Genomic DNA, 12,500 nt, shown 5'->3' with positions numbered 1-12,500 from the left:
GTATAGCCCAAGTGGAGCACTTGTGTCGGACTAGGGAGGCTGTGCCGTGCCCCCTGGAGGTCTAAAGGATGACCAGTAGTTGTGGTTCTCGCCCCGGGACTTGGGTCATAGTATAGCCCAAGTGGAGCACTTGGGTCGGACTAGGGAGGCTGTGTCGTGCCCCCTGGAGGTCTAAAGGATGACCAGTAGTTGTGGTTCTCGCCCCGGGACTTGGGTCAGAGAATAGCCCAAGTGGGACACTTGTGTCGGACTAGGGAGGCTCTGCCGTGCCCCCTGGAGGTCTAAAGGATGACCAGTAGTTGTGGTTCTCGCCCCGGGACTTGGGTCAGAGTATAGCCCAAGTGGAGCACTTGTGTCGGACTAGGGAGGCTGTGCCGTGCCCCCTGGAGGTCTAAAGGATGACCATTAGTTGTGGTTCTCGCCCCGGGACTTGGGTCAGAGTACAGCCCAAGTGGAGCACTTGCGTCGGACTAGGGAGGCTGTGCCGGGCCCCCTGGAGGTCTAAAGGATGACCAGTAGTTGTGGTTCTCGCCCCGGGCCGTGGGTCTGAGTATGGCCCAAGTGGGACACTTGTGTCGGACTAGGGAGGCTCTGCCGTGCCCCCTTGAGGTCTAAAGGATGACCAGTAGTTGTGGTTCTCGCCCCGGGACTTGGGTCATAGTATAGCCCAAGTGGGACACTTGTGTCGGACTAGGGAGGCTCTGCCGTGCCCCCTTGAGGTCTAAAGGATGACCATGAGGTCAAAAGGATGACCAGTAGTTGTGGTTCTCGCCCCGGGACTTGGGTCAGAGTATGGCCCAAGTGGTGCACTTGTGTCGGTCTAGGGAGGCTGTGCCGGTCCCCCTGGAGGTCTAAAGGATGACCAGTAGTTGTGGTTCTCGCCCCGGGACTTGGGTCAGAGTATAGCCCAAGTGGAGCACTTGTGTCGGACTAGGGAGGCTGTGCCGGGCCCCCTGGAGGTCTAAAGGATGACCAGTAGTTGTGGTTCTCACCCCGGGTCGTGGGTCCGAGTCTGGCCCGAGTAGAGCACTTTGGTCGGCTACCGGGGGGTGTGCCGTGCCCCCTGGAGGTCTAAAGGATGACCAGTAGTTGTGGTTCTCGCCCCGGGACTTGGGTCAGAGTATAGCCCAAGTGGAGCACTTGTGTCGGCCTAGGGAGGCTGTGCCGGGCCCCCTGGAGATCTAAAGGATGACCATGAGGTCAAAAGGATGACCAGTAGTTGTGGTTCTCGCCCCGGGACTTGGGTCAGAGTATAGCCCAAGTGGAGCACTTGTGTCGGCCTAGGGAGGCTGTGCCGGGCCCCCTGGAGGTCTAAAGGATGACCAGTAGTTGTGGTTCTCGCACCGGGACTTGGGTCAGAGTACAGCCCAAGTGGAGCACTTGTGTCGGTCTAGGGAGGCTGTGCCGGGCCCCCTGGAGGTCTAAAGGATGACCATGAGGTCAAAAGGATGACCAGTAGTTGTGGTTCTCGCCCCGGGACTTGGGTCAGAGTATAGCCCAAGTGGAGCACTTGTGTCGGACTAGGGAGGCTGTGCCGTGCCCCCTGGAGGTCTAAAGGATGACCAGTAGTTGTGGTTCTCGCCCCGGGACTTGGGTCAGAGTATAGCCCAAGTGGAGCACTTGTGTCGGCCTAGGGAGGCTGTGCCGGGCCCCCTGGAGGTCTAAAGGATGACCATGAGGTCAAAAGGATGACCAGTAGTTGTGGTTCTCGCCCCGGGACTTGGGTCAGAGTATAGCCCAAGTGGAGCACTTGTGTCGGACTAGGGAGGCTGTGCCGTGCCCCCTGGAGGTCTAAAGGATGACCAGTAGTTGTGGTTCTCGCCCCGGGACTTGGGTCAGAGTATAGCCCAAGTGGAGCACTTGTGTCGGACTAGGGAGGCTGTGCCGTGCCCCCTGGAGGTCTAAAGGATGACCAGTAGTTGTGGTTCTCGCCCCGGGACTTGGGTCATAGTATAGCCCAAGTGGAGCACTTGGGTCGGACTAGGGAGGCTGTGTCGTGCCCCCTGGAGGTCTAAAGGATGACCAGTAGTTGTGGTTCTCGCCCCGGGACTTGGGTCAGAGAATAGCCCAAGTGGGACACTTGTGTCGGACTAGGGAGGCTCTGCCGTGCCCCCTGGAGGTCTAAAGGATGACCAGTAGTTGTGGTTCTCGCCCCGGGACTTGGGTCAGAGTATAGCCCAAGTGGAGCACTTGTGTCGGACTAGGGAGGCTGTGCCGTGCCCCCTGGAGGTCTAAAGGATGACCATTAGTTGTGGTTCTCGCCCCGGGACTTGGGTCAGAGTACAGCCCAAGTGGAGCACTTGCGTCGGACTAGGGAGGCTGTGCCGGGCCCCCTGGAGGTCTAAAGGATGACCAGTAGTTGTGGTTCTCGCCCCGGGCCGTGGGTCTGAGTATGGCCCAAGTGGGACACTTGTGTCGGACTAGGGAGGCTCTGCCGTGCCCCCTTGAGGTCTAAAGGATGACCAGTAGTTGTGGTTCTCGCCCCGGGACTTGGGTCATAGTATAGCCCAAGTGGGACACTTGTGTCGGACTAGGGAGGCTCTGCCGTGCCCCCTTGAGGTCTAAAGGATGACCATGAGGTCAAAAGGATGACCAGTAGTTGTGGTTCTCGCCCCGGGACTTGGGTCAGAGTATGGCCCAAGTGGTGCACTTGTGTCGGTCTAGGGAGGCTGTGCCGGTCCCCCTGGAGGTCTAAAGGATGACCAGTAGTTGTGGTTCTCGCCCCGGGACTTGGGTCAGAGTATAGCCCAAGTGGAGCACTTGTGTCGGACTAGGGAGGCTGTGCCGGGCCCCCTGGAGGTCTAAAGGATGACCAGTAGTTGTGGTTCTCACCCCGGGTCGTGGGTCCGAGTCTGGCCCGAGTAGAGCACTTTGGTCGGCTACCGGGGGGTGTGCCGTGCCCCCTGGAGGTCTAAAGGATGACCAGTAGTTGTGGTTCTCGCCCCGGGACTTGGGTCAGAGTATAGCCCAAGTGGAGCACTTGTGTCGGCCTAGGGAGGCTGTGCCGGGCCCCCTGGAGATCTAAAGGATGACCATGAGGTCAAAAGGATGACCAGTAGTTGTGGTTCTCGCCCCGGGACTTGGGTCAGAGTATAGCCCAAGTGGAGCACTTGTGTCGGCCTAGGGAGGCTGTGCCGGGCCCCCTGGAGGTCTAAAGGATGACCAGTAGTTGTGGTTCTCGCACCGGGACTTGGGTCAGAGTACAGCCCAAGTGGAGCACTTGTGTCGGTCTAGGGAGGCTGTGCCGGGCCCCCTGGAGGTCTAAAGGATGACCAGTAGTTGTGGTTCTCGCCCCGGGCCGTGGGTCTGAGTATGGCCCAAGTGGGGCACTTGCGTCGGACTGGGGAGGCTCTGCCGCGCCCCCTGGAGGTCAAAAGGATGACCAGTAGTTGTGGTTCTCACCCCGGGTCGTGGGTCCGAGTCTGGCCCGAGTAGAGCACTTTGGTCGGCTACCGGGGGGTGTGCCGTGCCCCCTGGAGCCATGGGAGTGAGCTCCAGCAGACTGGTATTTTTCGGAGAACCAGGCCCACACTCCTCAGACTTTGTGCCCAGGGACAGGCCACCAAAATCGGCCGCGGCTCGTGCACTTTGCCCCTGCGTTTCTCCCAGAACCAGAGCCGGAAAAATCCCAAAATTGATGCCCAGAGATAGTCGACTCTGCCTGGAATAGATTGCCACCCAAACCCGCCAACTCACGCTGGTTTTCCGATGGCCTCACCTACTAACCCGAGCATGGTCATCGCTCGCACCTTCCAAAACCTCCAGGGGCGCAGGCACTTTTCATTTACTGGCCATAAGGCCGACCGCCTTAAGCGTTAAGCGATAAGCGAAAGGCTTAGTTTGGACTTAGTTTTTGGAGCGACGAGGTCGCCGTTTTGTCAATTCTGAACCGATTTTCACGCGGTTTTCGACTGCCTGCGCCTGGGGAGCCGCCCAGAAGCCCCAGGCAGTGTTCTGGGTGGACTTCCGGACCGGTCCGGACCCGGTACCGGCCGGGGGAACCGCACCACGCCTCTCGGGCGTTTCTACACCGATTTTCGCGGGGTTTTCGACTGCATAGACGGGGCCACCTGCTGCAGGGCCCGAGGGAGGGCCTTACTGAGCTGGGTCCGACGCAGGGCCCGGTTCCTGGAGCCCGCTGGGGGGGGGGGGGGGTTCTCTAAGGCTCACGGCGGGCTGCTGAGGGGCCGGATCGGATGCAGACAGGCGCTCCTCTGCCCAGGTCTTTGCTCCCCTGCCCCACTAGGAATGGAAGACACACTGCCAACAGCTTCTGGAGGGTGATGGGCCCTGCTGCAGACCAGGTCCGACCCAGGTTTCAGCTATCCCACCCCGCAGGGACTTAAAGACACACTGCCATCAGCTTCTGGAGGCTGCTGAGCTCTACTATAGAGCAGGTCCGACCCAGGTTTCAGCTCCTGCAGCCCACTAGGACTTAAACACACACTGCCATCAGCGTCTGGATGGTGATGGGCCCTGCTGCAGACCAGGTCCGACCCAGGTTTCAGCTATCCCACCCCGCAGGGACTTAAAGACACACTGCCATCAGCTTCTGGAGGCTGCTGAGCTCTACTATAGAGCAGGTCCGACCCAGGTTTCAGCTCCTGCAGCCCACTAGGACTTAAACACACACTGCCATCAGCGTCTGGATGGTGATGGGCCCTGCTGCAGACCAGGTCCGACCCAGGTATCAGCTCCTGCACCCCGCAGGGAATTGAAGACACACTGCCATCAGCTTCTGGAGGCTGCTGAGCTCTGCTATAGACCAGGTCCGACCCAGGTTTCAGCTCCTGCACCCCGCAGGGAACTAAACACACACTGCCATCTGCAACTGGAGGCTGCTGAGCCCTGCTGCAGACCAGGTCCGACCCAGGTTATGGCTCTCCCACCCCCCTGGGACTTAAACACACACAGCCATCAGCTTCTGGATGGTGATGGGCCCTGCTGCAGACCAGGTCCGACCCAGGTTTCAGCTCCTCAACCCCGCAGGGACTTAAACCCACACCGCCATCAGCTTCTGGAGGGTGATGGGCCCTGCTGCGGGCCAGGTCCGACCCAGGTTTCAGCTCTCCCACCCCGCAGGGACTTAAACACACACAGCCATCAGCTTCTGGGGGCTGCTGAGCCCTGCTGCAGACCAGGTCCGACCCAGGTTTCAGCTCTCCCACCCCGCAGGGTCTTTAACACACACACTGCCATCAGCTGCTGGAGGCTGCTGAGCTCCGCTATAGACCAGGTCCGACCCAGGTTTCTGCTCCTGCACCCCGCAGGGAATGAAAGACACACTGCCATCAGCTTCTGGAGGCTGCTGAGCCCTGCTGCAGACCAGGTCCGACCCAGGTATCGGCTCTCCAACCAGGCAGAGACTTAAACACACACACACACACACACACTGCCATCAGCTTCTGGGGGCTGCTGAGCTCTGCTGTAGACCGGGTCCGACCCAGGTTTCTGCTCCTCCACCCCGCAGGGACTTAAACACACACTGCCACCAGCTTCTGGAGGGTGATGGGCCCTGCTTTAGACCAGGTCTGACCCGGGATATAGCTCTCCCACCCCGCAGGGACTTAAACACTCACTGCCATCAGCTGCTGGAGGCTGCCGAGCTCTGCTGCAGACCAGGTCCCACCCAGGTTTCTGCTCCTGCACCCCGCAGGGACTTAAACACACACTGCCACCAGCTTCTGGAGGGTGATGGGCCCTGCTGTGGACCAGGTCCGACCCGGATATCAGCTCTCCCACCAGGCAGGGACTTAAACACACACTGCAATCAGCTGCTGGAGGCTGCTGAGCTCTACTATAGACCAGGTCCGACCCAGGTTTCAGCTCTCCCACCAGGCAGTGACTTAAAGACACACTGCCATCAGCTGCTGGAGGCTGCTGAGCTCTTCTATAGACCAGGTCCGACCCAGGTTTCAGCTCTCACACCAGGCAGGGACTTAAACACACACTGCCATCAGCTGCTGGAGGCTGCTGAGCTCTGCTATAGACCAGGTCCGACCCAGGTTTCAGCTCTCCCACCAGGCAGGGACTTAAAGACACACTGCCATCAGCTGCTGGAGGCTGCCGAGCCCTGCTGCAGACCATGTCCGACCCAGGTTTCAGCTCTCCCACCAGGCAGGGACTTAGAGGCACGCTGCCATCAGCTTCTGGAGGCTGCTGAGCTCTGCCATAGACCAGGTCCGACCGAGGTTTCAGCTCTCCCACCCCGCAGGGACTTAAACACACACTGCCATCAGCTGCTGGAGGCTGCTGAGCTCTGCTATAGACCAGGTCCGACCCGGGATATAGCTCTCCCACCCCGCAGGGACTTAAACACACACTGCCATCAGCTGCTGGAGGCTGCTGAGCTCTTCTATAGACCAGGTCCGACCCAGGTTTCAGCTCTCCCACCCCGCAGGGACTTGAACACACACTGCCATCAGCTTCTGGAGGCTGCTGAGCTCTGCTATAGACCAGGTCCGACCCAGGTTTCTGCTCCTCCACCCCGCAGGGAATTAAAGACACACTGCCATCAGCTTCTGGATGGTGATGGGCCCTGCTGCAGACCAAGTCCGACCCGGGTTACAGCTCTCCCACCAGGCAGGGAATTAAACACACACTGCCATCAGCTGCTGGAGGCTGCTGAGCTCCGCTATAGACCAGGTCCGACCCGGGTTCCTGCTCCTGCACCCCGCAGGGACCAAAACACACACACTGCCATCAGCTTCTGGAGGCTGCTGAGCTCTTCTATAGACCAGGTCCGACCCAGGTTTCAGCTCTCCCACCAGGCAGGGACTTAAACACACACTGCCATCACCTTCTGCTGGCTGCTGAGCTCTGCTGCAGACCAGGTCCGACCCAGGTTTCAGCTCCTGCACCCCGCAGGGAACTAAACACACACTGCCGTCACCTTCTGCTGGCTGCTGAGCCCTGCTGCAGACCAGGTCCGACCCAGGTTTCAGCTCCTGCACCCCGCAGTGGATTAAAGACACACTGCCATCAGGTTCTGGAGGCTGCTGAGCTCTGCTGCAGACCAGGTCCGACCCAGGTTATGGCTCTCCCACCCCGCAGGGACTTAAACACACACCGCCGTCAGCTTCTGGATGGTGATGGGCCCTGCTGCAGACCAGGTCCGACCCACGTTTCAGCTCTCCCACCCCGCAGGGGATGAAACACACACTGCCATCAGCTTCTGGAGGCTGCTGAGCTCTGCTAAAGACCAGGTCCGACCCAGCTTTCAGCTCTCCCACCAGGCAGGGAGTTAAAGACACACTGTCATCGGCTTCTGGAGGGTGCTGAGCCCTGCTGCACACCAAGTCTGACCCAGGTTTCAGCTCATCCACCCCGCAGGGACCTAAACACACACTGCCATCAGCTTCTGAGTGGTAATGGGCCCTGCTGCAGACCAGGTCCGACCCAGGTTTCAGCTCCTCCACCCCGCCATCACCAGCTGGAGGCTGGCTGCTGCTCCTGCACCCTGCCATCAGCTGCTGGAGGCTTCTGTTCCTCCACCCCGCCATCAGCAGCTGGAGGCTGGCTGCTGGAGGCTGGCTGCTGCTCCTCCACCCCGCCATCACCAGCTGGAGGCTGGTTGCAGCTCCTGCACCCCGCCATCAGCTGCTGGAGGCTGCCTGCAGCCCCTGCACCCCGCCATCAGCTGCTGGAGGCTGGCTGCAGCTCCTGCACACCGCCATCAGCTGCTGGAGGCTGCCTGCAGCTCCTGCACCCCGCCATCAGCTGCTGGAGGCTGGCTGCTGCTCCTGCACCCCGCCAGCAGCTGCTGGAGGCTGGCTGCTGCTCCTCCACCCAACCATCAGCTGCTGGACGCTGGCTGCTGCTCCTGCACCCCGCCATCAGCTGCTGGAGGCTGGCTGCTGCTCCTCCACCACCCAACCATCAGCTGCTGGACGCTGGCTGCAGCTCCTCCACCCCGCCATCAGCTGCTGGTGGCTGGCTGCAGCTCCTTCACCCCGCCATCAGCTGCTGGTGGCTGGCTGCAGCTCCTTCACCCCGCCATCACCAGCTGGAGGCTGGCTGCTGCTCCTGCACCCCGCCATCAGCTGCTGGAGGCTGCCTGCAGCTCCTGCGCCCCGCCATCAGCTGCTGGAGGCTGGCTGCTGCTCCTGCACCCTGCCATCAGCTGTTCGAGGCTGGCTGCAGCTCCTCCACCCCACCATCACCAGCTGGAGGCTGGTTGCAGCTCCTGCACCCCGTCATCAGCAGCTGGAGGCTGCCTGCTGCTCCTGCACCCCGCCATCAGCTGCTGGAGGCTGCCTGCAGCTCCTGCACCCCGCCATCATTTGCTGGAGGCTGGCTGCAGCTCCTGCAACCCGCCATCAGCTGCTGGAGGCTGGCTGCTGCTCCTCCACCCCACCATGACCTGCTGGAGGCTGGCTGCAGCTCCTTCACACCGCCATCAGCTGATGGATGCTGGCTGAACGCTGGAGGCTGGCTGCTGCTCCCACACACCGCCATCAGCTCCTGGAGGCTGGCTGGCTGCTGGAGGCTGTCTGCTGCTGCTCCTCCACCCCGCCATCACCAGCTGGAGGCTGGCTGCTGGAGGCTGGCTGCAGCTCCTGCACCCCACCATCAGCTGCTGGAGGCTGGCTTCTGCTCCTCCACCCCGCCATCAGCTGCTGGGGGCTGGCTGCTGGAGGCTGGCTGCAGCTCCTCCACCCCGCCATCACCAGCTGGAGGCTGGTTGCAGCTCCTGCACCCCGCCATCAGCTGCTGGAGGCTGCCTGCTGCTCCTGCACCCCGCCATCAGCTGCTGGAGGCTGCCTGCACCTCCTGCACCCCGCCATCAGCTGCTGGAGGCTGGCTTCTGCTCCTCCACCCCGCCATCAGCTGATGGAGGCTGCCTGCTTCTCCACCCCGCCATCACTAGCTGGAGGCTGGCTGCTGGAGGCTGGCTGCAGCTCCTCCACCCCGCCATCAGCTGCTGGAGGCTGCCTGCAGCTCCTGCACCCCGCCATCACCAGCTGGAGGCTGGCTTCTGCTCCTCCACCCCGCCATCAGCTGATGGAGGCTGCCTGCTTCTCCACCCCGCCATCACTAGCTGGAGGCTGGCTGCTGGAGGCTGGCTGCAGCTCCTCCACCCCGCCATCAGCTGCTGGAGGCTGGCTGCTGCTCCTGCACCCCGCCATCAGCTGCTGGAGGCTGGCTGCTGCTCCTCCACCCAACCATCAGCTGCTGGACGCTGGCTGCAGCTCCTCCACCCCACCATCAGCTGCTGGACGCTGGCTGCAGCTCCTCCACCCCGCCATCAGCTGCTGGAGGCTGCCTGCAGCTCCTGCACCCCGCCATCAGCTGCTGGAGGCTGCCTGCAGCTCCTGCACCCCGCCATCAGCTGCTGGTGGCTGGCTGCAGCTCCTTCACCCCGCCATCACCAGCTGGAGGCTGGCTGCTGCTCCTGCACCCCGCCATCAGCTGCTGGAGGCTGCCTGCAGCTCCTGCGCCCCGCCATCAGCTGCTGGAGGCTGGCTGCTGCTCCTGCACCCTGCCATCAGCTGTTCGAGGCTGGCTGCAGCTCCTCCACCCCACCATCACCAGCTGGAGGCTGGTTGCAGCTCCTGCACCCCGTCATCAGCAGCTGGAGGCTGCCTGCTGCTCCTGCACCCCGCCATCAGCTGCTGGAGGCTGCCTGCAGCTCCTGCACCCCGCCATCATTTGCTGGAGGCTGGCTGCAGCTCCTGCAACCCGCCATCAGCTGCTGGAGGCTGGCTGCTGCTCCTCCACCCCACCATGACCTGCTGGAGGCTGGCTGCAGCTCCTTCACACCGCCATCAGCTGATGGATGCTGGCTGAACGCTGGAGGCTGGCTGCTGCTCCCACACACCGCCATCAGCTCCTGGAGGCTGGCTGGCTGCTGGAGGCTGTCTGCTGCTGCTCCTCCACCCCGCCATCACCAGCTGGAGGCTGGCTGCTGGAGGCTGGCTGCAGCTCCTGCACCCCACCATCAGCTGCTGGAGGCTGGCTTCTGCTCCTCCACCCCGCCATCAGCTGCTGGGGGCTGGCTGCTGGAGGCTGGCTGCAGCTCCTCCACCCCGCCATCACCAGCTGGAGGCTGGTTGCAGCTCCTGCACCCCGCCATCAGCTGCTGGAGGCTGCCTGCTGCTCCTGCACCCCGCCATCAGCTGCTGGAGGCTGCCTGCACCTCCTGCACCCCGCCATCAGCTGCTGGAGGCTGGCTTCTGCTCCTCCACCCCGCCATCAGCTGATGGAGGCTGCCTGCTTCTCCACCCCGCCATCACTAGCTGGAGGCTGGCTGCTGGAGGCTGGCTGCAGCTCCTCCACCCCGCCATCAGCTGCTGGAGGCTGCCTGCAGCTCCTGCACCCCGCCATCACCAGCTGGAGGCTGGCTTCTGCTCCTCCACCCCGCCATCAGCTGATGGAGGCTGCCTGCTTCTCCACCCCGCCATCACTAGCTGGAGGCTGGCTGCTGGAGGCTGGCTGCAGCTCCTCCACCCCGCCATCAGCTGCTGGAGGCTGGCTGCTGCTCCTGCACCCCGCCATCAGCTGCTGGAGGCTGGCTGCTGCTCCTCCACCCAACCATCAGCTGCTGGACGCTGGCTGCAGCTCCTCCACCCCACCATCAGCTGCTGGACGCTGGCTGCAGCTCCTCCACCCCGCCATCAGCTGCTGGAGGCTGCCTGCAGCTCCTGCACCCCGCCATCAGCTGCTGGAGGCTGCCTGCAGCTCCTGCACCCCGCCATCACCAGCTGGAGGCTGGCTTCTGCTCCTCCACCCCGCCATCAGCTGATGGAGGCTGCCTGCTTCTCCACCCCGCCATCACTAGCTGGAGGCTGGCTGCTGGAGGCTGGCTGCTGCTCCTCCACCCAACCATCAGCTGCTGGACGCTGGCTGCAGCTCCTCCACCCCACCATCAGCTGCTGGACGCTGGCTGCAGCTCCTGCACCCCGCCATCAGCTGCTGGAGGCTGGCTTCTGCTCCTCCACCCCGCCATCAGCTGCTGGAGGCTGCCTGCTGCTCCTGCACCCCGCCATCAGCTGCTGGAGGCTGGCTGCTGCTCCTGCACCCCGCCATCAGCTGCTGGAGGCTGGCTGCTGGAGGCTGGCTGCAGCTCCTCCACCCCACCATCAGCTGCTGGACGCTGGCTGCAGCTCCTCCACCCCACCATCAGCTGCTGGACGCTGGCTGCAGCTCCTGCACCCCGCCATCAGCTGCTGGAGGCTGGCTTCTGCTCCTCCACCCCGCCATCAGCTGACGGAGGCTGCCTGCTTCTCCACCCCGCCATCACTAGCTGGAGGCTGGCTGCTGGAGGCTGGCTGCAGCTCCTCCACCCCACCATCAGCTGCTGGACGCTGGCTGCAGCTCCTGCACCCCGCCATCAGCTGCTGGAGGCTGGCTTCTGCTCCTCCACCCCGCCATCAGCTGACGGAGGCTGCCTGCTTCTCCACCCCGCCATCACTAGCTGGAGGCTGGCTGCTGGAGGCTGGCTGCAGCTCCTCCACCCCGCCATCAGCTGCTGGAGGCTGGCTGCTGCTCCTGCACCCCGCCATCAGCTGCTGGACGCTGGCTGCAGCTCCTCCACCCCGCCATCACCAGCTGGAGGCTGCCTGCTGCTCTTCCACCCCGCCATCAGCTGATGGACGCTGGCTGCAGCTCCTCCACCCCGCCATCAGCTGCTGGAGGCTGGCTGGCCGCTGGAGGCTGGCTGCTGCTCCCACACACCGCCATCAGCTGCTGGAGGCTGGCTGGCTGCTGGAGGCTGGCTGCTGCTGCTCCTCCTCCCCGCCATCACCAGCTGGAGGCTGGCTGCTGCTCCTACACCCCGCCATCAGCTGATGGAGGCTGCCTGCTCCTCCGCCCCGCCATCACCAGCTGGAGGCTGGCTGCTGGAGGCTGGCTGCAGCTCCTTCACCCCGCCATCACCAGCTGGAGGCTGGCTTCTGCTCCTGCACCCCGCCATCAGCTGCTGGAGGCTGGCTTCTGCTCCTCCACCCCGCCACCAGCTGCTGGAGGCTGGCTGCTGCTCCTGCACCCCGCCAGCAGCTGCTGGAGGCTGGCTGCTGCTCCTCCACCACCCAACCATCAGCTGCTGGACGCTGGCTGCAGCTCCTCCACCCCGCCATCAGCTGCTGGTGGCTGGCTGCTGCTCCTGCACCCCGCCATCAGCTGCTGGTGGCTGGCTGCAGCTCCTTCACCCCGCCATCACCAGCTGGAGGCTGGCTGCTGCTCCTGCACCCCGCCATCAGCTGCTGGAGGCTGGCTGCAGCTCCTCCACCCCACCATCAGCCGTTGGAGGCTGGCTGCTGCTCCTCCACCCTGACATCACCAGCTGGAGGCTTCTGTTCCTCCACCCCACCATCAGCAGCTGGAGGCTGGCTGCTTGAGGCTGGCTGCTGCTCCCCCACCCCGCCATCACCTGCTGGAGGCTTCTGCTCAGCCACACCGCCACCAGCTGCCTGTGGTGAACCGCTGACGACCAGCCCAGGCCCACGTCTCACCTCTCCCTGCCCGCCCTGGATGCACAACCACCCACCCAGGCTCAAGTT

Source organism: Nothobranchius furzeri, unplaced genomic scaffold (assembly GCF_043380555.1).
Source record: "Nothobranchius furzeri strain GRZ-AD unplaced genomic scaffold, NfurGRZ-RIMD1 Scf085, whole genome shotgun sequence".
Taxonomy (NCBI): Eukaryota; Metazoa; Chordata; class Actinopteri; order Cyprinodontiformes; family Nothobranchiidae; genus Nothobranchius; species Nothobranchius furzeri.
Note: the sequence above shows the minus strand (reverse complement) of the source record.